This window comes from Stegostoma tigrinum, chromosome 2 (assembly GCF_030684315.1).
Source record: "Stegostoma tigrinum isolate sSteTig4 chromosome 2, sSteTig4.hap1, whole genome shotgun sequence".
Lineage (NCBI taxonomy): Eukaryota > Metazoa > Chordata > Chondrichthyes > Orectolobiformes > Stegostomatidae > Stegostoma > Stegostoma tigrinum.
The window spans coordinates 96,420,023-96,445,769 of record NC_081355.1 but is presented as its reverse complement, the minus strand read 5'-3'; the positions used below and the strand labels follow the sequence as shown (position 1 = coordinate 96,445,769).

At 39.7% G+C, this 25,747-nt stretch overlaps 1 protein-coding gene across 1 annotated transcript in view; it reads left to right on the top strand.

Annotated features, from left to right (window-relative positions):
* Positions 1-25,747, top strand: part of LOC125464588 (insulin-like growth factor-binding protein 4) — an 82,816-nt gene that overhangs the window by 1,425 nt on the left and 55,644 nt on the right. The window lies entirely within an intron of this gene.

Below are 25,747 nucleotides of genomic sequence, written 5' to 3'. Positions count from 1 at the left end.
TTGAGTTATTTGATCTTTTCCCCCACAGGTAGTGAAATCAGTTTCATGCTGTCATTATTTATATACACTTGCAGAGTTCACTCATACAGTTCTTTCTCTGTGCAGACCATGGCACGAGGAATGTTTAATGGAACAGTGCCATAAAGTCATAAGCTGCACACTAAATAAAAGAAAGAAAAGCAGACATTTTTGTTTAATATATTTTAAAATTATGATCTCTAGGGGAACCAAATTAGAGCCAGATGCTTTTCAAAAGTTTGTTTATAGTCAGAAAAGATTAGCACAATGTTTCTGTTCATATTAGATCCTGTTATGGTATTATCCATTCCTCATCTCACCCCACATATACACACACAGCTGGAACAACAGAGCATTCACCAGCATTTTATGGAATCTCAGACTTTAAGATGAAAGGTGCTGATCCACACATAGATATAAGGATCTCCCAAATGACAAGGACTTCCAAGCCTCTTTCCATTCTGGTAAAAAATGATCAAGACTCACTCGCATGTACTTCATTTAAGAGTTGGGCATCTGCCTAAATTGCAAAATAACTTGAGACAGGACACATGATTAAAGATTTTCAAACAGCCAGGAAAGTGGACACTGAGTGCCAGCAAATTCTTTGAAATAATTTTAAAATGTTAAGACATGTTTCAATATATCAACTTGTGTAAATTTGGTAAAATTTCAGTTGAACCATCTGCAATGACAGTAATAAATAATTTTGGAGATAAGCTGTTTCAAAAGGGATTAAAACAAAATTATTGTTGAACAAGGGAATCAAGGGTTAAAAACTTCAACCGAAGGTTGGTGAATCTAAGATGAGCAAGGAATGAAGGAACCAATTGGGACTAGTCACTTAACTGTGGTTTTGAACTTCTAGCCGCAAAAGTTCGAGTTTGAATCCCAATTTGTGCTGGGTCAGTTGCTGATGCCAACTGACTGCAGCAAGACATAGACCAGCAGAACAGGCATACAAGTGCCAGATGGAATTGAACACAGAAATTTGTGGAGTGTTGCATTTTAGCACAAGTTATATAGAATGGTAATAATAACCAAATGGCACAGTTTTCAACAGTATCAGGAACAGGTTAAGCTGCAGATGCTTACATATTATCATTTGATAGCAGCAGAACATTTTAACGAGAGCGTTGGCCATGTATGTGAGATATTGGATTTCCTGGGATAGTAGGAACTGCAGATGCTCGAGAATCTGAGATAACAAGGTGTAGAGCTGGATGAACACAGCAGGCCAAGCAGCATCATAGGAGCAGGAAAGCTGACGTTTTGGGCCTAAACCCTTCTTCTGAAGAAGAGTCTAGGCCTGAAACATGAGCTTTTCTGCTCCTATGATGCTACATTGGATTTCCTGAATTGTTTTGCCTACAAAATCTCTTGCTCTGGTCCTTGTATTGTTGCAGAGAAGATTTATTAGAATGGTTCCAAGAATGATGGCATTTAGCTTGAAGGATAAACTGGAGAAATTGGAGTTGTTCTACTTGGACTAAAAGAGATTGAGGGAAGATACTGTTGGGGTGCATTAGGATTTTTTTCTGAAGAAAGGTCTAGGCCCAAAATGTCAGCCTTCCTACTCCTTTGATGCTGCTTGGCCTGCTGTGTTCATCCAGCTCTACACCTTGTTGTCTCTGCATTAGATTATGACAGGTTTAGATAATGTAGATGAATAACAAAAACAAAATTCCATTGACTGATCCTGTAAGAACGAGGGGAAGCAGATTTTAGGCTTTGGGTGACAGATACAGATACCCAGAATTCTTTTCAGAGAATTGTTACAGCACAGAAGCAAGTCACTCAGCATCGTGTGTCTGCACCAGCTCTCTAAATGAACATTTCACTGAATAAAAAAGCTTTCTCTTGTGCTTCTTTTGTCAAGTACTTTAAATCTATGCTGGCCATTTCTTGATCAATTCATGAGCAGGAAAGGTTTCTCCATCTCGATTGCATCCAGAAGCTTCATAATGTTAAACATCTTTACCAGATCTCTTTGTACTCTTCTCTTCCCAAAGAAAAACAACAGTAACTTTTGAAACCTGTTATTGTAACATCCCTGGAAACATCGTTTTTCATCTCTTCTGCACTCTTTCCAGTGCATTCAAATTCTTCCTAAAGTATAATCCTCAGAACTGAGTGTATTGTTTCAGCTAAGGCCAAACTAGTGTTCAACAGCTTTTTAGCATTTCACTGTTCTTTGTATTGAATTTAACCTGCCACCTTTCCATCTATCCACAACTTACCTGAGTAATTTTGAACTTCTACACCATTCTTCTCAGTTTGCAATACTTCTCAGTTTTGTATCATTCAAATATTTTTAAATTGTGTTCTGTATATACTAGTAAAAAGACTTAAGTCATGAATACATTTCAGGAAGAAGACAAGGGTCCCAACACTAACACATGGGGCAATTGACCACATACTTTCCTCTGGCTTGAAACACTGTTTCCTGTCACTCCATCAATCTTGCATCTTTGTTGCCATTTTCCCTTTTATTACATGAGCAATACGAGCTCTAACTTTCCTCACAAATCCATTATGCAGTACTATTTCAAATCCCTTTGGTAGCCCACCACATCAACAAAATTGCCTTAGCAGCACTTTGTTAATTCTTCAAAAAAACTTCAGCATGTTATTTAATTACAACACAGCTTACGAAATCCGTGTTGTCCACATGACTATTGATTTTGTCCTGAATTATTGTTCTGAGAAGCTTCCCTAAGACCAATGTTAAACTATTTGCCGTGGAGTTATCTTTGCTCCCTTTTCTGAGCAAGAATGTAACGTGCAGTTTTCTAGCTCACTGGCACTGCCATGTATCTTAGGCATATGGAAAAATTATGGACTGCTGGAGCCTAACAATTTTCATTCTCACTTTCCCTCGGGATCCTGTTGGGATGCGATGATGTTTAGAGAGGATTTGGGGATAAACTGTTTAGACGCCACCTGGAACTCACTAGTCTAAAATGGTTGTGATTGATCAATTCCCAATAGCTTCAGGGCACAAGAATAACCTGGAAGTTTTGACCTCTCCACCTATGTCTGCTTTGTTGAATGGAAAGGGTTGAATGACCCCCATGGTCTGGAACAGTTAAAAAAAAACTAAGATGATCAAACAGCCAACTTCAGTGCAAGTTTTAAAAAAAAGTGTCTTTACAATTAAGTTTGTGTTGATTTGCGATGATAACAAGGTCAGCCAAATGGACATCTTTTAGTGTGCGGAGCCTGATTTGGATTGTTAATCTGGTCCAATCAGGGAGCCCTGACAGAAATGAACAGGAGTGTCAGGGATTCTACTCCCTCTGAAGAAGCTGGGTCAGTGTCAATGACTCTCCACATGTAATTAAAGGCTGGCTTGGTGACGAGATGCCGGCAAATGTGCAGTTACGTCAGTGTGAGATGCTACATTTCACTGGCCTATTCACCAAATCTTCGAGGTCAGGCTTCTTTTTGTCACATACAAATCATGTGTGATTATTAAACAGTCATTCAAAATGGATCCCAGGATTTTCCTGAAGGAATGGTGTGTGACTGAGTAAATTCATGCTCCAGTTTTGGGTTTTCTGACAACAGACTACCACTGTACCATCTATTGAAGCCTGGGTGCCGATGGAAATTTACCACAGCAAATTCCTGGAGGTCGCCTTCCAATAACAGACCAGGGGATCAACAGAGATTCCAGGAGGACTCTGAGATTGCCAAGCTCACCCCACCTACATAGCCACTGGTGTGGCCCAGAACAAAATATCATGCCACAGATATTGGTCATGTTGTCAACATTTCTGCAGTTGATTACAAGGTTAAATTTATTCTCAATTGTAACACGGTTGCATTGGTTATGGTTCTTTGGTATTTGCAAAATGTTTTGATATGCCCGTTGACTTGGATGTATAGCTGTACCAAATTTTGCGCAGGTCTTGTCTAGATAGATCACTAAGTACACCTTTAATCATTGTCCTTTGGCCAATTTCCTCCAAGCCATTACACATTTTTAATCAATTAAGCATTCTTTCCATCAATGTGTTCACTTATTAGGCATTCACTTTGAAATATTTTGATGGTCTTCTATTGTGAGGCTTCTTTTTTAACTAAAACTGAACATTTTCTTTATTTTCACATTGTTCTTGCTTTTAAATATTTAGATTTTTGAATACGATAAATCTCATAATCTAACATAAAATCAAAGAATTGTTACAGCACAGAAGAAAGCCATTTGGCCCCTCCTGTCTGCACCAGATCTTGATAGGAGCAATGTAGCTAATGTCACTTCCCCAGAGACTTGCACAATTCTTCTTTTTCAGGTAACAGTCCAATACCCTCTTGAATGAATACTTTGTCTAACTGCGCGTAATTGATGCTATTGAAATCACAAATGCAATAAAATGTATAATATGGGCTGAACTGCTTAGTTAATGTCAGTACATGTTTAAAATGATTTCATTAGTATGAGTCAACACCTTGAATGTTTAAAACTAGCTTTTCTTTAGCATTTTTATTCATTTGCAGATACATTTCTTATCAGTTATTAACATAAATAGAAACAACTTTGTAGGAGAGGCTGCGTGAACAGGTTTTCTGAAATTATACCATCTATCTGCAATAAAACATAAGGACTGCCTAAGAGATCTCATCACTTATCCCCATTTGAATTTATGAGGCATTTCATCTGAGTTTTACAAAGTCACTTTCATAGTGTTTCCAATCAGTCAAAACAAGATTACATTTTTTTTATTCATAGACAACAATTTTTGAATAAACACACGTCTTCAACAGACTATTTTTTAATTGACTATGCAGAAATGCCCTGACCAGAAATAGCCATGTTAATTTCTGTTGCGCTTCATTGGATGACTGAAAGTTTGAAGTACGCATTGTATTCACTATCAAAATAAGCTACAAGTGTTTCATGGCAACCATGTAATCACCAGTGCGGTGTGCTTCTCTGTAAGTTGCACAATTTGTTCTGAAATGTACACCTCATCACCAAATCTTTTCCTCACCTGCCAACCTAAACAATGAAAACAACACTTGGATTGCCCCAATGGATTCAATTTCTTTTGAAGAGCATTAACTGTTGTAATTTAGAAGAAAGTGGCCACCAATTTAGACACAACAAGCTCCCTTGAACCGCAATTCAATAATGATCAGAGCATCTGCTCTCTAATGATGTTGGTTGCTGGAGAAATGATGTTTATGGTAACAATGGATTGAAATGAATTACAAAAACAAAAAAAAATCCAGCATAACAATAAAATGATGAAGATATTAAATTCTGTAAAAGTAAGCATAGTTCTGCTTATAAAAATCTGAAAGATGTTAAAAGAAGATATCCAAAATAATTTAAATTATCTAAACAGATTTTGTTGGGTGTAGAAATTAATGATATCATGAATTGCACCTTTTCATTTGGCCTTTACTGAGATTATTGATGAATTATTCTGGGTAATGGAAATCTTAAGCTTTATGATTGAACTCAACAGAAAAGGAAATCTGACAGGCTAAGAGGATGTCAGCTGTTAGTTGTTTATCTTGCAATACTGCCCAAAATCAATTTCACCCCCTACAACTATGGCTTAACACAAGACTGCCTCTGCACTTCACTTATGAGCTTTTTCTACTGAAATGTAGCAATTGTGGCAACCAGATTTATTTGTTCAGCATCAATATTTTGTTAAAACTTTGATTTTCATAGTCAGTGTTGTCAACCTTGAATAGTCACTTAAGACAAAAATGTTGCTAAATTTGATAAAGGTGTAACCTGCTGACTGTCACAGGCCCCAATTAAATTGGGAAGTCTGACTCAGTGGAGCCTGAATCCATCCATAAAGGTAGCTGGGCAACAGTTCTTATCTGAATGGATTGACTTGGTTAATTTCCTCTAATGTGTTCTTCTACGAATTCTTCCAGCTACAAGAGTTGTTGTTATCTTTCATAAAGGAAACTGTTAGAGGGTTGAAGTATAGCTGTCATACATATTTACAAAATATTTCCAGTTCATGAAGGTTTAATAAAGGGTTAATTGATTATTCAAACCCTGAAATCAACATAGCTCTGAGTTAATCATCACCTTATCCTGTCTACCTTAGTTAGCCATTTACCTGAACTTCTCTCATTTTAAATATCCCTCAGAGAACAAAATAGCTGTTTTATTTCCCCCCTCCAACCCCAATTCAGCAGACATTAGGTCTCCTGTAAGGTGTCTCCAAATATCATTACATATTCATAGGCACACAAAAACAGCACACAGACTTCTCTATCCCAAGGTTTCTTCTCTCTGACAGTGTAGAAGGTTAAACCCACAACCCCTCCCCCACTTGTTATTGGCTCCAAAATCAATAGTTCAATGAGCTGTGTCGCTGAGTCAAAGAAAAGCTTTTCAGTTTTTGATTTTTCTTCTCTGTCAATCTGCTTCTCAAAATGTATATCAAGTTTGGTTAAACTGTTCTTAATTTTAATTAAGTAGTCAGATACATGAGTAGCTCCAGTATTGATTAAATGAGGTGATGGTTTATGATTGGGGCATCAGACCCTAAAATGTCTACTTGCCTAACAGCATAGAATGCTACTCTGCAACCAAGGCATTTTTGGAAGGCAGGGGGCATTTTAATCATTTTGGGCGGTTAGATGTGAAGTATTTCCATGTTCAATTTTGTATTTTATATCAGAGAGTGTTAAAGATTTAAAATGAGCACTGTTTCATTCTTTTTTCAAAAGGTATGTTTCTCTAGAAGAGAATTGTACTATTCGGTGAAGCAGAACTTTGTGGGTTTTATGATTGGTATTCATGCAGCAGTTTTAATTTTCCAGGGTACATATTGCTTATCTAGATTATGGCCTAGCTTTTGCTTTTATTTGGATCGTTGATGGCTATAATTTGAATTACTGCAAACAAAGCGCAGAAGATGTGAGATAACACGATGTGAAGCTGGATGAACACAGCAGGCCAAGCAGCATCAGAGGAGCAGGAAAGTTTGACTTTTCAGATCGAGACCCTTCTTCAGAAATGGGGGAGGGAAAGGGGATTCGGAAATAAATAAGGAGACAGAGAGAGGTGGATAGAAGACGGATAAAGGAGAAGAGAGGGTGAGAAGAGACAGACAGGTCAAAGAAGCAGAGTTAGAGCCAGTGAAGGTGAATGTAGGTGGGCAGTTAGGGAGGGGATAGGTCAGTCCAGGGAGGACAGACAGGTCAAGGAGGTGGGGTGAGGTTATATGGGTTGGGGATGGGGGTGGGGGTGGAGGTGGGAGGAATGGTTAGGGAGGCGGGAACTAGCTGGGCTGGTTTTGGGATGTGGTCGGGGAGGGGAGATTTTGAAGCTTGTGAAGTTCACACTGATACCCTTGGGCTGCAGGGTTCCCAAGCGAAATATGAGATGCTGTTCTGACATCTTTCGGGTGGCGTCATTGTGGCAAAGCAGCAGGCCCAGGATGGACATGTCGTCCGAGGAGTTGGGGGTTGGGGGGGGGGGAATTGAAATGGTTCGTGACTGGGGGGTGTAGTTGTTTGTTGCAGATTGAGCGTAGGTGTTCTTCAAAGTGGTCTCCAAGCCTCCGCTTGGTTTCCCTGATGTAGAGGAGGTCACAACGTGAACAGCAGATACAGAATATCATGTTAACAGATGTGCAGGTTGATGTGAAAAGTCTTCTTAGGGCCTGGGTTGGGGGTGAGGGGAGACGTTTAGGGGCAGGTGTAGCACTTGCATCACTTGCAAGGAAAAGTGCCGGGTGTGGTGGGGTTGGAGGGGAGTGTGGAGTGAACAAGGGAGTCACGGAGAGAGTGGTCCCTCCGGAAAGCACATAAGGGTGGGGAGGGAAAAATGTCTTTGGTGGTGGGGTCAGATTGTAGATGGCAAAAATGTTGGAGGATGATATGTTGGATTTGGAGGTTGGTGGGGTCGAACGTGAGGATGAAGGGGATTCTGTTTTGGTTATTATTGTGTGGAGGGAGTGGGAGGGATGAGTTGCGGGAAATGCTGGAGAAACGGCCAAGGACGTTTTTGTTCACTGTGGAGGGAAAGTTGCGATTCTTGAAAAAAGAGGACATCTGGGATGTTTGGGAGTGGAATGCCTCATCTCAGGAGCAGATGCGGTGGAGACGAAGGAATTGGTAATAGGGGCTGGCCTTTTTACAAGAAGATGTGTGAGAGGAGGAATGTTCTAAGTAGTTGTGGGAGTCGGTTGGCTTAAAATGGATATCGGTTTCAAGGTGGATGGCAGAGATGGAGACAGAGAGGTCCAGGAAGGAGAGAGAGGTGTCAGAGATGGTCCAGGTAAATTTAAGGTTGGGGTGGAAGGTGTTAGTGAAGTGGATGAACTGTTCGAGCTCCTCGTGGGAACATGAAGCGGCACCAAAACAGCCATCAATGTAACGGAGGAGGAGATGGGGGGTAGGGCCAGTGTAGCTTTGGAAGAGGGATTGTTCCACGTACCCTAAAACGAAGCAGGCATAGCTTGGGCCCATGCAGGTACCCATGGCCACCTCCTTTGTCTGTAGGAAGTGAGAGGAATTAAAGGAGCAGATGTTGAGGGTGAGGGCAAGTTCGGATAAGCCAATGAGGGTGTCATTGAAGGGGGACTGGTCGGGCCTGCAGGACAGAAAGAAGTGGAGAGCCTTTAGACCATGTGTATGGGAAATGCAGGTGTATAGAGACTGGATGGCCATGGTAAAAATGAGGTGTTGGGGACCGGGGAATTGGAAGTTCTGGAGGAGGTGGAGACAGTGGGTGGTGTCACGGACATACTAGGGAGTTCCTGGACCAAGGGGAAGAAAACGGTGTCTAGATAGGTGGAGATAAGTTTGGTGGGGTAGGAGCAGGTAGAGACAATGGGTCGATCAGGGCAGTCAGGTTTGTGGATTTTTGGAAGGAGATAGAAGCGGGCGGTGTGGGGTTGTGGAACAATGAGGTTGGAGGCTGTGAGTGGGAAACCACCTGAGGTAATGAGGTTGTGGATGGTTTGGGAGATGATGGTTTGGTGCTCAGGGGTGGGGGTCATGATCAAGGGGACGGTAGGAGGTGGTGTCGGAGAGTTGGCAGAAGATATGCTTCATTTAGATACATATTTCTATTTTCTGGTTTCAGCGAAACAGTAGGTTCCATGGAGGCATGAAAGGGAACTATAGTTATATCTGAGGTGGTGTTCATACAAGGAAATAATTGGATAGATGCAGTATAACCTGTGTCATCAGATTTGAGTAGATTGGAGGGTATGTTTCGGTCTATGCAATGCCTGGGTGAGGAATATTTCCTAGTTAACTGAAAGGAACTTGAAAGGGACTGAAGAAAATCTGGTATTTCTGTTCATGTCAGAAACTTAGGTAGTTTCTCTCCATCAAGCATGGCTTGCTTCTACTCTGATTGATTTGGTTCTGAGATCGCTAATAATTCCAATGCACATTCTACCTACTCTGCCACATGGAAGACAAGTGGTGCTTGAAGGGTTGGGTGAATAACATATTTGGATATTTGCATATTCACTCTGTGGCCTTGAGGTTGCCTCTCCTGATGAAACCTCTCAACGTATTTAATCCTTTTTGAGACAAACCTTCTCCATTTTGGTTGACCACAAGCCAGAGATCCTCATGAATATTTGGGGATGTTTAATGTTTTCAGGGATGATTTGAGAGTATTTTGAACTTCCTAAGGAAGTGGTAGATGTGGGTACAATTACAACATTTAAAAGATATTTGGATAAGTACATGAAGAGGAAAGGTTTTGAGGGATATGAACTGGGAACAGGCAGGTGGGACTAGTTTAGCTTGGGATTATGTTCAGCATGGAGGGGTTAGACTGAAGGTTCTGTTTCAGTGCTGTATAATTCTATGACTCTCCTCCCGTTGTTATGCTGCCAATGTCTGCCGCAGTGACCGAGTTCTGAGTAGAGCAAATGCTTCAGAGACCTGGTGTCAGGTTCACCAGTGGCATGTCCTGTCCAGTGGCACTATTTTTGAGTGAATAGCGCCTCTAGTCAGAGAATGTTGGCTTGGGAGGGCCTTCTGCTGTTGGACCACATTTTGTGCTTTGGATCTGGAAGAATCAGTGAAGACAGTGCTGGTAGAACTTCTCCAGTGTTTTGAGGCAACTGTTATGGGTATCCAAAACTCCAAATAAATAGAAAAAGGAAAAATCTTCTGTTCACTGAGTATCAGAACTAAATTTAAAGCAGGGCTTTGATAATAGTGATTTCCAGATTATAGACTGAAACAAGTGTTATTTGATTTGGGCAAACAGATCAGAAATGTTAATGTGAGACTGAAGGAGTGAAATGTAGTGTAATGTAATTCAAAGGACATTGGGAAGATCTTTGGGAGTGAGATGAGCCATACAACTAGCAACAGCAGTGCAACTGGACAAAGACCATAGTAGAAAGAATGTAAAGGAATGTACTGAAAGTTTTAACTTCACCAAGTAGAGAAAGACTTGGGAGGATATAATAGAAGTTAAAGATAATTTTAAAAAGGGCTAAATGCAAAGGTTGGCATTCAAAATAGATATGCAGGGAGGAGAAAAAGTTATGGGAAACCATACTAAAGTACTTGACAAAAATAACAGAAACAATAATAAATTGGACCATATTAAAACATCTATGTGTCAAGGTATACAGCATCAGTAACCAAGCCTAGCCAGCATTAGAAGCAAAAATTAAAATTGAATACTCAGGCTAACATAGAATGAGATGGTCATTAAATATTTCAAAAAGTAATGTATGGTTATGATCAGTTGAAAAGGAAAGAATCAAGTCACTTTTCCACACACTGCTCCATTGGGTACATACAGGTTTTTAAAGTTAGGATTATCTTCCTTTATTTAAAAAAATGATTTTGACTTATTATTATCACATACTGAGATGCAATGTTGTTTAGCCTGGTCTGCAGGCAGATTGTACCATGCAAGGTTCATCATGTAGCAAAACAGAGTGCAGAATACAGTGTTACAGCTGCTGAGAAGGTGCAGAGAGGGAGCGATCAATATTATCATTTGAGAGGTCCATTCAAAAGTCTGATAACAGGGGCAAGAAACAGTTCTTGAATCTGTTTGTACACATACTCAAACTTTCATATCTTGGAAGATGGTGGGAAAAATGTAGAACTGGGGTGGGAGGGATCTTTGGTTATGTTGGTTGCTTTCCCAAGGCAGCAGGAAGTATAGATGGAGTCAATGGATGGAAGGCTAGTTGGACTGGGCTGTATTTACAACTTTCTGTAGTTTCTTGTGAACTTGGTAAGAGCAGTTGCCATATCACACTGTGATGCATCCGGATTGAATGCTTTCTCTGGAGCGTCTATAAAAATTGGTAAGAGTCTTTATGGACATGCCAAATTTCCTTGGTCTCCTGAGGAAATAGGGGAGTTGTTATGTGGCCAATAGTTAAAAATGAAGGTTCAAATACATCATTCTTGTGAGTAAACAAAGTGGAATTTTATTGTCTTTTAACCCAAGAAAAAGAATACAACTTGATGTCAAACACTTAAGCATCCATATAAAATTTAAAAGAAGGGGAGAAGGTCCAGTACAAAGTGAAAGTGCGCAGCCTCAAAGTCCTTAGATTCCCTGAGGTATTTAGTTAACATCTTGTGTTTTCAACAGCAGCAATATTTGTAGATATTTTTGAGTTCTCAGTAAATGTATTCTTCTCCAATTTGTGTTTTTACAATGCATTGTTTTGCAAAATGTTGAATGAAAACAGAGTGAGAGAAAGTCTCTCAGTCCTACTGTTACACATCTATTTTATTTCTCTCTGTCCGTCCCTAAAGCAATTACTTGAAATATAGATAATTTGTATATTCCCACATCTGGCTTCATTGGTTTTCCATCATGAATGAATTGCAGATGATTCTTATCCAAGTATAAGAAACATATGTAATTCATGTCTAATTGAAACAGCAGATTTTAAGTTTCAAAGCTTTTGATAATGATATTCATTTTGGAAAAGACTGGTCCTTGTTCATTAGTGGCTTCATGAGTTGGTTCCACCTAAAGTCAGTTGTTGCTGTAACCATTTTAAGTCTCTTTTTCTTTCCCTTTCAAAATCAATTGTAGTGCATGAAGGTCCCAAGTATTGAAATCAGATAATTGAAGTCAAAAATTGAGAGTCTATACTTTATAAATATTTGGGAATAAGAGAAAATAAGAGGTAAACTGTAATTGTTTAAATCAGAAACAGGATAGTGAGAAAAAAGTAAATGACTACTGATGAGGAAGAAACAGAATTCATATAAACTCTAATCAATGTTAAGGAGGGATTGATCACACTGTTTATCACCAATTAACGAAAAGAAAGTAAGCAAGAAAGTCATTGTGAGGTCTATGAAATCGGTAATGCACAAATAAACAGGCAGGGTGAGGAAAAAGGTGTCATGTGAGTTCTTACAGTTCATATAAGACTCTTTGATCTGAGAATTTGAAATGAATTGTAGTGGAAAAGAAAATTCAGGAGTTGCATCTCAGAAGCAAGTGTGGAAGGAGTTCTAAGGAGCAACAATCACAAAATATTAAGTTTTAAGATAACAATAAAGACCTAGAAATAGATAGATAGACAGACAGATAGACGGACAAACAAGCAGATTGACTAACTGCAAAACAGGAAAAGAACAATCTATGAGGGAATAAGGATGAAGCTAAGAAAGAAAACTAAGCAAAGTATTGACAAACAAAGTAGAATGGAAATATTTAAAAAGGGAGCAGAAAGAAAATCCTTGTCAAACAAAAGCAAACTTGCTAAGAACAAACGATAGCTGATAAATAAGGAGATGAAAATAAAATTAAGAAAAGGACAGGTATATTTACATTTACATAAGCAACAAAGAAGAGAATGTCAACAGAGAATATATGGTAGGAGAGAGATTAAAAAGACAACTAGGAAAACAAAGAATATGACAAGAAAATATCAAAGAATATAGGAGGGAAAGCACATTATGCAATAGGCACAGTGTCAACATTAAAATGAAGGTAGCGTCAATGAAGGAAAAACAATAAAGTCCTCAGCAGATGAAACAGAAATGACAATGTCTTGGATAAATTCTCTGGCCTGGACTTTCATCTGGAAGCCTAGTGCACAAAATCAGAATGGTCCATCCCCACAATTCTGAATTTTAAAAAATATTTCTTGAATGTCTAATACATGTGGTTGTGGTGTGTCAGATGTTACAAGCATTGGGTAGCTGGGTTAAATCTGGAATGAGGATAAAAGAATCTATGGAAGTTGTAAGGAGCACTCTATGAAGAGGGCAGGCTGGGTGAGACACCTGTCTTTGGGCTCTAGCACTGAGCCCCAATGTATTTTTCTTCACTCGTAGGACATTAGCGTTGTTCGTTAACCAGCATTTGTTGTCCTTTTTTAGTTTCCCTTGAGAACGTGATGGTGAGCTTCCTTCTTGAACTGTTACAGTACATGAAAAGTTAAAGTTTCAAAAATAAATAATAAAATATCCCTCTAAATCTCACACCTCACACTGCCTCATCCCCATTCCCTATTGTTAACAAACCATTCAACATCGTACAACTCATCCATCTCATAACTTCACAACCTCTCTATGACAAGCCGTAGCCATGCCAAAGCCCCTCATATATTTCATGTTAGCATCTACCTTGTGCCCACCCTCCATAAGGTCTCATACCTTCTATGTTAACTTATACCCCTATGCTCATGCCTCGGGATCCTTTGTACCCTAATGTCAAGTAAGTGCCAAGTCATATCAGTAAATGGCCTCAACCAGCACCTTAGCCCTTACATCTATCTTGCCAACCCCCCCAGTATCCACCATGGGCCGGCATCAGACCACTCACAGAGATGAAAGAAAATAAAATTCTAAGTGTCTATTGCAGGATTTACTTCATGAGGAAAACTTCCCCCTTCATTAAAAACCAGTTACTACATTTACATTCTTGCAATGACATATTGCCCCAAACAACAAATATTTTCCATCAAGTGCATGACCCACATACCAATAAAAAATGGAATTCAAAGACCTGCTTAAAAAAATTTGCAACCACTTGAAGCTGTCAATTAAACTGTGAAATGGCATGTTCTCTATTTTGATAATGGATGCTTAACAAATTATGAAATATGAAATTATTCACACACCACAAATCCACTGATAGAAACTGTCAGGCACATGCCAACAGGCAATGTGAAATAGTAATGACCTTTTTTGCATAATCTAGATATTTCTTTGAAAGGCTTTAACAGTAGAATGTTTAAATGCTTTGACAGCTTGACATGTTCCTTTGGCAATTGCTTTTAACAAATCTTTGTGACACTTTTGACAGCTCTTTTTGAATGGACTCTTGACAGGTCTTCTTGACCATTTCAAGAGTCTGCCATTTATCAGTTTTGGAAGTTGATTTTATTGAAAGTTCCAATCAGCTTGACAATAAATGATGTTATGCCACTTTTACTGTCAACAATTCCAAAGGGTGACTTACGATACCTCCAGATGTCCTGACACTATTTCCAAAGGGGTACCTTGCCTTTCCAAAAGAGTTTTCTGGCTTTTCAAAGAAATGCACAAAGTTCAGATCTACTGTCAAAGATCTACTCTGCATTTTTAAGATTTTACCCTCCAAGGCTATAGAAATCTGAATGTGTAGAGACAATTGTTGATTTAAATATCCAGCTGCCTGTATGAACAATGCATACATGAAACACAAACACTGTCATTGCCAAGAAGTGCATGTTTGGAGATGGTGCGTGTGATTTCCTGGTCTTGTGCCAATTTCAGCATGAGGAAAAAATCCAGGCTTCTATCTCAGTTTTCATTGATAAGGCTACCAAACAGGGTAGGAGAATGCTCGAGGAGTGAAGAGAAATATGATAGCAATTTAGATAGGAAGGAGATGCCAGACGAACTGGGCAACATAAAGAGGACATAATCCTAGATCTACAGAGATTGTACTCATGAATAATCAATTTTACTGTGCAAGAGATAATGATTAAGATTCAGTAAAACAAGGGACAGTGCTTGACCAGTTGAAAACGGCAAATACAATGCACCACTTCTAGAAGGAACAATTGCACAGGCAACTTGAGATCAGTGGGATTAACATCAGTTAACAATCTTTGACTGTCTTAAAAATTTTGGAAAAGCAGCCTATTCGCAGAGAATTGTGTTTTTGAGTCCTTAAATCCAGCTCAGGCTCCCAGCTGAAGTATGCCTAAGTTAGATCTACTTGGACTAACAATACCAAAGGAAAGTATGATTTTCAGCATTTCTCTTTGAGGATATGAGGAGAAAGATCATTTTACAATACTCAATATGTCAAACTCATTGGTAGATTCTACTGTTTTTACATTTTTTCATGTCCTCTTTAATTATTGTACTTTTAAAATGCTAGCTGATAATTATCTTTTATATCTCCAATTATAATTTTTACAGACCCTTCCTTGACTCTGTTTATCCCCTTAGTATTTTTCTACCTAATCTGTGGTTGTCATAGTGAATCCCTTCACTTTTCTTCCTACAGGTTTTACATATCATGCTTTCTTTTTATTTGGTCCTGATTGTTAATTCGTATAACTGTGCCATGAGCCAGGCCATTTCACTCTTTTGTTGACATAAACCCCTGTCATTTGGAGACAATCACGACATCCTGTTGGAACTTATCAGCTTGCAAAGTAGAAAAGCAGTTTGCGTGGGACCCATGTGACATTGCTGCCCTTGCTTGGCGTTCTCATTGAGTAAAATTGCAGAGTTCAACAGATTGAAGAGCCAGCCCGATATTTTACTTTCAGAATTTCCGTGATGACCTGCCTCCAATTATGCATCGACAAGGTTAAGAATATTTTAGACAACAATTGCCAAACAAAAGTATTGGTGTTTATTTCTAGAAGTATGTGGGAAAAAAATAAATGTCATTAGAGTCTTGGCTCACTCATTTGTGGTTCTAGTTCCCATAGTACAAAAAGGAATATTGGGTAACTGGAAAAAAAATAGGAATGTTTGTCAGAAATGATACTTAAAATTGAGAGGGTGCCATGAGCCGGAAAGACTTAACTGGAAAGAGAAGGCTCAGAGGAGACCTAGTGGATTCTTTCAAGTTATGTACGAGATTGATTAGGTGTATTAGGAGCTATTGTTTCTCATTACATGTGAATCTATAATCAAGACACAGTAACTGAAGAGATGTACCAACAGACCAAATGATGAAGCCAGGAATATTTAATTTATGTGTGATAGAATGGTTGAAACACACAGCACTGATACACTTAAAAGGAGGTTTGATATGTAGATTGGGGTTTGGATAGATGGTTACTAGGGCAAGGTGAGAACATACAGCTGTAATAGAAAATCACATGTGTAGGGTAGAAACTCTTATATTGGCATTCAGTGTGCATAACATTTTGAATGTGCAGCAGGGTTCATGGTTTGTTCTCCAGACACTGCTTCACATCTTCAACTGAGTACTCTTTTAATTCTGTTCCAGAAAGCCAAGTTGTGAAGGATAAAAGAGAAGCCAAGCTATTGTGATGCCTTTTAATTAAGTCACTATGTTATCAGGCTTCTTCTGTGTTCCTTGAATATATCGTTGGTCTGGGCAGAATACTGCATTGAATTAGTCAAAGCAAGCCTTTCTAACTAAAGTTGTCCTAGACATGAGTTAAAATGACTCAACTAGACCTGGATTTTGATGCTGTACCAATGATAACATGGAGGGGACATCTGAGGACACTGCTTATGGGCCTTTCACTTGTATTTAAAGTTGATGATATAGGATCTATGGGGCGTAAATGAGGCGATCTTTCTCAAGGAAGTAAGGAATTGGACAACTGTTCCAACTAACATGAGTATAACTAAGGATCTCAACAGAAGATGTATTGTCCCCACAATCTATAGATGGTGCCTCTCAGGAGGAAGAGAAACATGAGTGGCACAGCACTTCCATAATTGACAAATGCTGTGCTCTAATTTTCCCAGTATTCTCCAGGACAGTGTTGCTCAAACCAACACAAACTGCATTACACTCACTCCTCTCCATGTGCCTCACATTAGCATCACAGCAGCCTGTGTTCTCACTAATATCCTAAATATGTTCCAAAAAGGGAAGGGGAATAATTGAAACAGTCTTTATTAAACTTTATAAACACTTATTTGCAGAAATATACACTACAACTAGCTTCTCACAACTAGAGTTTCAGCATTTTGTTTATAGCTACAAAAATGAATCTCAGTTAATGCCCACTGCACTTACTTCATTAAATAATATTGTAACAGCTTCTAGTCTATTCCACCCTCCAACCCATCTCCAAGATGACTCCCATAACACAGAGAGTGAGTGGCGTGGTGTTAAAGCTAATCACCCATCCACCATATTACAGTCAATTAAACATGTTAATAAGTCAATTGATCTCAATAACACTTTGCCATGTCATAATGCAGCTGATGTGGACAAACACAGGCAAGAATACAAAATCCATATTTAAATGGCAAGATGAGGCAGAAATAATATTTTCAGGTATGTCCTTTCACACTTGAGAGTATTACTCCATTCCTTCTTACTCATTTGCTCCTCAAAACCCACCTCTGTGGCAGTTGTATGCAAGTTTGGCTGAGCAAACCTTCCTTGCCCAATACCACAGATATGCTTCACTCCAGGGATCAGTTTAGTCTTTATCTTTGGACTGGTTGAAATCTTGTAGTGTCCACCGGTGTGCGGCACTTTCTGCAGCTGACTCACTCTGCACCAATTTATTCACTACATCTATTAGCATTATTACCCTCCAATTGTTCACCCCTAGTTGCCAGCCCATGGACTTTGTTTCTTAGCATCTCACAGAACAGTGAATCGATCCTTAAGCTTACCAGTAACTTCACAGGTTAGTACTACAATTGTCATATCCATGGAATCCGTAAACACCAGTGGAACATATGTGATCGAAATACGTTGTCCTGTGGACGTGATAGTTCCAACATGTGTGATGTGATCACGGATATTAGAAGCATCTAGTACTTGATTTATCACAGGTGGTTTCAAAGAACAAACATCACAAAACATATGAACAGTTGAGGTATACAGTGCATCAGTTCTGAGTCCAAGATATTGTAACTAATTCTAATTAATAACAAGGAATGAACTGAACAGTTTGATTGGCATATTTGATGTATATTCTCTTCCTATCAGGACCTATTCCTTCACCCGAGCTTTCCATTCCCAGTGGTTTTTTCTTCCCATGATCTAACAAATTTGCTGAATTGATCACTTTCCTGGAATTTATAGGCCTCCAGAGATCATATCACAAGAGTGAATAGATAAGAAGGGTGAGCATGTAGAATTGAATAGTGACAGTAAAGACAATCAAACCGTGATGGGAAAGGAAAGAATATATATTCATCAGTGTGTACCACCATACAGCATCACCGTAGAGAAGATGGTCTTAAAAAAAAGGGGGGAAGCTATAGATAACAAGGTGTAGAGCTGGATGAACAGAGCAGGCCAAGCAGCATCAGAGGAGCAGGAAATTTTGACGTTTCCGGTCAGGACCCTTCTTCAGAAATGGAGGAGGGGAAGGGGATTCTGAAATAAATAGGCAGACAGGGGGAGGTGCATAGAAGATGGATAAAGGAGAAAGATGAGGTGAGAGGAGATAGACAGGTTAAAGAGGCGGGGTTAGAGCCAGTGAAGGTGAACGTAGGTGGGGAGTTAGGGAGGGGATACGCCAGTCCAGGGAGGACGGACAGGTCAAGGAGGCGGGATGAGGTTACTGGGTAGGAGTTGGGGGTGGGGCTTGAGGTGGGAGGAATGGTTAGGGAGGCAGGGACTAGCTGGCCTGGTTTTGGGGTGTGGTCAGGGGAGGGGAGAATTTGAAGCTTGTAAAGTCCACATTGATACCCTTGGGCTACAGGGTTCCCAAACAAAATATGATATGCTGTTCCTGCATCTTTCAGGTGGCATCATTGCCGCAAAACCAGCCCAGCTAGTCCCCGTCGCCCTAGCCATTCTTACCACCTCAAGCCCCATCTCCTACCCAGTAACCTCATCCTGCCCCCTTAGCCTGTCCGTCCCCCCTGGACTGACCTATCCCCTCTCTAACTCCCCACCTACATTCACGTTCAGTGACTCTAACCCCACCCATTTGATCTGTCTGTCTCCTCTTACCCTATCTTCTCCTTTATCCATCTTGTATCCGCCTCCCCCTGCCTCCCTATTTATTTCAGAATCTCCTTCCCCTCCCCCATTTCTGAAGAAGGGTCCCGACCCAAAACATCAAGCTTTCCTGCTCCTCTGATGCTGATTGGCCTGCTGCGTTCATCCAGCTTCACAGTGTCTAATCTCAGATTCTCCAGAATCGGCAGTTCCTACTACCTCGGGAAAACTAAAGACTCTTGATCCGAATACACACAAGATTCATAATGGAATGAATGACAAAGATGGATATGAAACTATAGCCATTGCATAGACATGGTTACAAGGTGACCAAGCTGGGGCTTGAATATTCGATTGCATTTGACATTTAGGATAGATAGGGGAAAAAGATGAGTTATCCTAATAAAATATGGGATCAGTACAACTGGCAAAAATAAAAGTTTTGGTTCAGAATATCAAGGTATTGAATCTGTTTGGGTAAAAATAAGAAACATGGGGAATGACTTACAGTTGGAGTTGATTGCAAAAAAGTGCCCAATTACTGTAATAAATTATAAATAAACTGCAATAATCACAGGCAACTTTAAACTTTTTTAGATTGGCTGAATCAAATTGGCAAAAGTGACCAGGATGATGAACCCTCAGAACATATTTGGGTTACTTTCTTGGAGCAATATATTGTGGAACCAACCAGACAAGAGGCTGTTTTAGAGATGATGATGTCTAATCAGTCAGGATTAATTTATGGCATCATAATTAAGACAATTGCATGCCATCATAATTTATGACTTTCTCAAAAAAAAAGTACAGATCTCACCTTCTGTCTCTTCACTCCCTCTCTTTGTGTCATGGGGTCAATACAGTGCATTCAGTAAATCACTTATGTGTACATGATGTACAGGAACATAAGTAAGCTCAGAATACAGGCTACGTATATCAGTCTATGATATTGTAGTTGTGTAAATAATCAGTGTTGTTCCAAATCTCTGTGGCATACATATATAACATAGTTCTATAAATATATTGGAAACCCCAAACTGCCTTTGTTCTATCCTACAAGTGGGGCAGGATATACCCAAGATGCTGATGGTGGTATGTGGGACAATATCTGTAAAGGTTCATTCTGTGAGTACAACAGGACTGAATTTTCTACAAGTTGTCACATGTTCCTAAGGAATATTTTACAGCCTGGGTTTGCTTTTGTTATTTCCGGTGCCTACTTCAATGCTGGTGGTCCAGTTGATTCCATTCCTTGTTTAGATTTTGTAATGGTTTTGTTGCAACTGAGTGGCTTGCTGGGCTATTTCAGAGAACAGACAAGAATCACATTGCTTTCTGCAGTCACATGTAGGGCAGACCCAGTAAGGATTGCACAATCCTTCTCTAAAGGACAATAGTGAGCCTAGATGGGTTTTTATGACAATCAACAATGGTTACAATGTCACAATTAGATAAGCTTGAAACATCTGTAATTGCTGGGGTTTGGAGACATGTCTCCAGATCATTAGCCTCTGGATTATTAGTCCAATGATTATATCTCTGCATTACTGCCCCCTATATGCTACACTAGACAGACTCTTGATTTAAACAAGGGCGCCAAGATCTTTGAGGAGTAGGCTAGAAAGTTGTGTTAAGACCATCTTCAGATCTACAATTGTCCGACTGAACAGCAAAGAAAGCTCAATGGGCCAGAAGGTCTGCTCCTGTTGCTATATTTTATGATCTTATGACATCATGAGATTTATCTCGGTAATTCCTGCCCAGGTAAAACTTGGAAGGAGATGAGATGTTGCCAGGATTGTGAATTTACATCACTTGCAAGAGATTTAAATCCTCAAATGTACCCCACCTGCTGCCTCTACTGAGGAATTTTCCCTTCTATATATTCACTTCTGTAAAAAAATGAACAAGGAGGAAATATGAAAATCAGCTTTTTTGAATGGATGTTGTCCAGCATGATTTTTTTAAAAATCATAATAATACTACTTTTTTTCCAACTGGTCCTTTTGTTGTAGTATTTTTCTCATCCATGGTTTTGTCACTTTCTACCTCAGTTACCTTCAAATCTCCAAACAATCCCACCAAATTCTCTGTCTCTTCCACAATAGCCATCAAAAATAGCATAATATTTCAATCTACCTTCCTAATCATAACCTTACTTTTTTGCTAGCAGCATCCCTAGCATTAGAACGTCACATTTCACTGTAATTTCATTCAAGTGTTACTCTACAGAGAGGCTCTATAAAATGTTAAGCACATTGTATAACAGTTCGTTGCAACAACTGCTGGTCCTTTGCAACTTCCACATAGCTCATTGTGTGTGGAGCAATTTTAATTGCGGCCCTCCATTCAATCAAAAGGGTGTAGCACCGGCACAGGGCATTGAATCTAACCTACATTTCTATTTTGCGAATTATCCTTGTACCATTGCTCCAGACTCCCAGTCTCAGTCTCTCAATAAAGTCTTTCAAATCATGTCCATACAGCCCTTGTCATGAAACTTCTATCAGAAGGTCCTCATATCTTCTGGCCTTTCTTGGCACTCCTTCCTACCCACTTTATTGTGTCACTTTTATTCATGATGTTGATATTTAATTAAACATATGTTTTGTATACTTGTAGCTTTGAACACAATGACAAAGATGGATATGAAACTATAGCCATATAACTGAAGTGAAACTTGCAATCATGTAACACATTATTATACTTTCAGGAGCATCTAAATTTTTCTACATACAATTAATTATTTTGAAACTCAGAAACTGTTCAATATAAGCAATGCCAGCAGTTTTGTGTATAATAATTAAATACTGGAAGAGTGAAAAAAATAAATATTATGCAGTCACTGGGGAAACACTGTGTTTCTTCAAATACTGTTTAACATTTACCACAACGAGACAGATGAAGTCTCAGTTTAATATTCCATCAAAGGAATGATAATGCCGTAATTTCTCATCAATACATAAAATGCTATGAATACATATTCAAATCTTGGAAGGAAGTTTGAACTTCGGTTATTATGCCTCTATCATTCCATCTTTTGGAATAGAATTTCTTTTAGGTTGCACTGGTATTTTCAACAGTCATCTTAAATTGAAGATTCTCAAGCACAAGCCATGTTCATACAACCAAACATTCTGCAATCAAGTGTGCTTGTTTAGAAAATATTGGGCAGAATTTTCCCAGAAATTTACTGAACTGTGTGAACAATGGTGTGAAATATGGGATAGTTGTGTAAAAATTCAAATCAGTGCTTTCTTGATACTGGGACAAATAAGTCTCATTTTCCAACTAAGTTCCAGATGTTGAGATGAAAGTTTTGCCAGCGAACATTGACAGGCCTGTTAATAGTGATTATTGAACTTTATCAGTCTTATTACTACCCAAACGCAACTCACTAGTATTCAGGGACCCACCAGATAGAAAAGAGATGCCAACAATACATGATATGGATGTCAGAGTGGATAACTATAGCAACTCCACCTTGACATTTTCTCCTCTGGACCTCCATCTTGGACACTGGGAACCAATGATTCATTAGTGTGGTACATGGGCCACAGCCACAGGCACTTCATGTCCATGGATGCTGGCATCTGACCTGAGTCAGCCTTTCTGCACCACCCTGGCAAATCCCTGATCCAATTTCAGTGTGACTCTGCCCTTTGGAGTGCACTGGTTGCAACTTTCCTGCAAGAACACTTTGTGCACAGGGACAAGACCCTGCTCAGGGATCAGACCAGGCTGTACTGTAGTGCTGCCCACTTGTTTTCTTAGCACTCACTCGCTTAGCACCTATTGGGCTGCTTGTAGTATGTCTGGTTAGTTTCGTCTTTTAGTGCATTGGCCTCTCGTCTGCACTTTAAAGGATCACAGTACTCTGTCTTCCCTTAGTGTTTAATGTGGACACAAATCCAAGTAGTTAATCAAGTCTGTCATCAGTCAAGTAATGGACATATTGCTGTACAGCACATTGCCACGTCAATCTCACATGTATATGCCAACAGTCTAAATGTTAATAACACTGCATGTGCTTCAAGCAAATGACCATGTGGGTGAGTCGAAGGCAGCAGTGTCAGTCAAACTGAGGGAGACAACCTTCACTCAGGGTATCCTGGTGCAGCCAATCAAAAGCAGCAATCAATCTTTGTACGATAACAAAGTGTGAATCTGGATGAACACAGCAGGCCAAGCAGCATCTCAGGAGCACAAAAGCTGACGTTTCAGCCCTAGACCCTCTCTGATGAAGGGCCTAGGCCTGAAACGCCAGCTTTTGTGCTCCTGAGATGCTGCTTGTCCTGCTGTGTTCACCCAGCTTCACACTTTGTTATCTTGGATTCTCCAGCATCTGCAGTTACCATTATCTCTAATCAATCTTTGTACATTGGTTGGTGCATGGTCAGTTGTCTACTTGGAGTCATCACTGAGAGGAGAGTCAGTCTGAGTCCAGGGTGTAGGCATTGTTCAGTCACTCAGGTCCACTGCAAATATTGCAAGGAATGTTAGTCAAAGTTCTTCACAGAAAGCAGTCATGAGTTTAGCTCATCATCACTCAGGACTGTCTGTCCAATTCATTCATTCAGGGGATGTGGAACATGGTCAGTCCTGAGGGTTAACAGAATGAACGTCAACAATGGGTATCAGCAGACTCAATTCTATTCAGGAGATTGAGGGACTCAGTGACGGGGACTGCAGGCAACAACCTGGGATTTTGAGCATATTTGAACAATGAAGATGGGAATTCAGTATATGAGGATGGACGAACGAGTAGTATCTTGATTATGACCAATGCTATTTGCACCAGGTCACGCTGCTTCATCTTACTTTGACATGACAAGATCAATGCTGCAGCCCAAACAGTAGGATTCAAAGATAGCCAACCGCAGCTGCAGGGCATAACTGTCTGCTTTCATGTCCCACCAAGAGGACTACATAAGACAGAGGGTGGTGATGGTGGGTAGCTTTTCAGACTGGAGGCCCATGATCAGCAGGGTGACACAAGGATCAGTGCTGGGTCCACTTCTTTTTGACATTTATATGAATGTTTTAGATGTGAACATAGAAGGTATGGTTAGTAAGCTTGCAGGTGACACCAAAATTGAAGATGAAGTGGATAGTGAAGAAAGTTAGCTGAGTACAGTGGGATCTTGATCAGATGGGCCAATCGGCTGAGGAGTGGCAGGTAGAGTTTACTTTAGGTAAATATGAGGTGCTGAATTTTGGAAAGGGCCGGACATATACACTTAATGGTAAGATCCTGGAGAGTGCTGCTGAGAAAAGAAACCTTGGAGTGCAGGGTCATAGTTCCTTGAAAGTGGAATCACAGGTAGATAGGATAGTGAAGAACACGTTTGGTATGCTTGTCTTAATCGGTCAGTGTGTTGAGTATATGAGTTGGAAGTCACGTTGCAGCCACACAGGACATTGGTTAGAACACAATTAGAATACTGCATTCAGTTCAGTTCTCCCTGCTTTTGAAAGGAAGTTGTGAAACTTGAAAAGGTTCAAAAAAAATTTACAGGGATCTTCTCACGCTTGCAGGGTTTGAGCTGTAAGGAGACGCTGAATAGATTGGGCCTATTTTCCCTGGGACATCGGAGACTGAGGAATTGACTTTCTAGAAGTTCATAAAATCATGAAAGGCATAGGTAGGGTAATTAGGCAAGGTCTTTTCCCCAGGGTGGGGGGAGTTAAAAATGAGAGGGCATAGTGTTAAGGTAAGAGGGAAAAGACGAAAAGGAAGCTAAGGGGCAATTTCTTTCCATGCAGAGGCTGGTGTGTGTATGGAATGAGCTGCCAGAAGAATTGGTAGAGGCTGGTACAACTAGAACATTTAAAAGGATATGAAAAGGCCAGTCTTAGAGGGATATGGGCCTAATATTAACAAATGGGGCTAGATTTATCTAGAATATGTGGTTAGCATGGACAAGTTGGACCAAAGGGTCTGTTTCCATGCTGTATATCTCTATGACTGTATCATTCTATATCATGATGTAGCTAAGTTCATCAGTCAAAAATGACTTCATTCCATCAATGTCCAAGTGATCTGTGATCACCACTACCACTTCTTTGAGATTTGCACACAGTATTCTGCATCCCTAAGAAGTTTTGTATTTCTGCTCCATTTGAGGGATCAGATTCCTAACCAGGGTAGTTGAAACTTAATTAACATAAAATAAAATGAACCATCTGTCTACTTATCATACAAACTTAAAGATTTTCAACATACTGGAAGTATAATCTCATTAATCCCAAAGCACTCCTTCATAAATTGAAAAGAAAAACAACAGTTTTTTTTATCGTACCCAAAATGCATCCTAGGTATAGAACCCAAGCACACACCTCTTACTGTTCTCATGTGTTGCTCGAACAGTACAGTCCTCACACCAGAGTGTCTGCCTCTAACACCTCAGTGCGTTTAAATCACTTGTGACTTTCACTTATAGAGTGGAACTGCAGATAATTTCTCCCTGGAGCTATTATACACTATAGTTTAAGCACTCTGTGCATTAAATATCTTCTTCAGGGTTTCCTCCCAACACTCTGGTCTGGGACTATCATTAACACTTTACTCTTAATTAATCTAGGTCCTAGATTAGAATCTCTTTTGCTTCTCAGAAACAATGATCAATACAAAAATCTTCAACAAAGGAATTC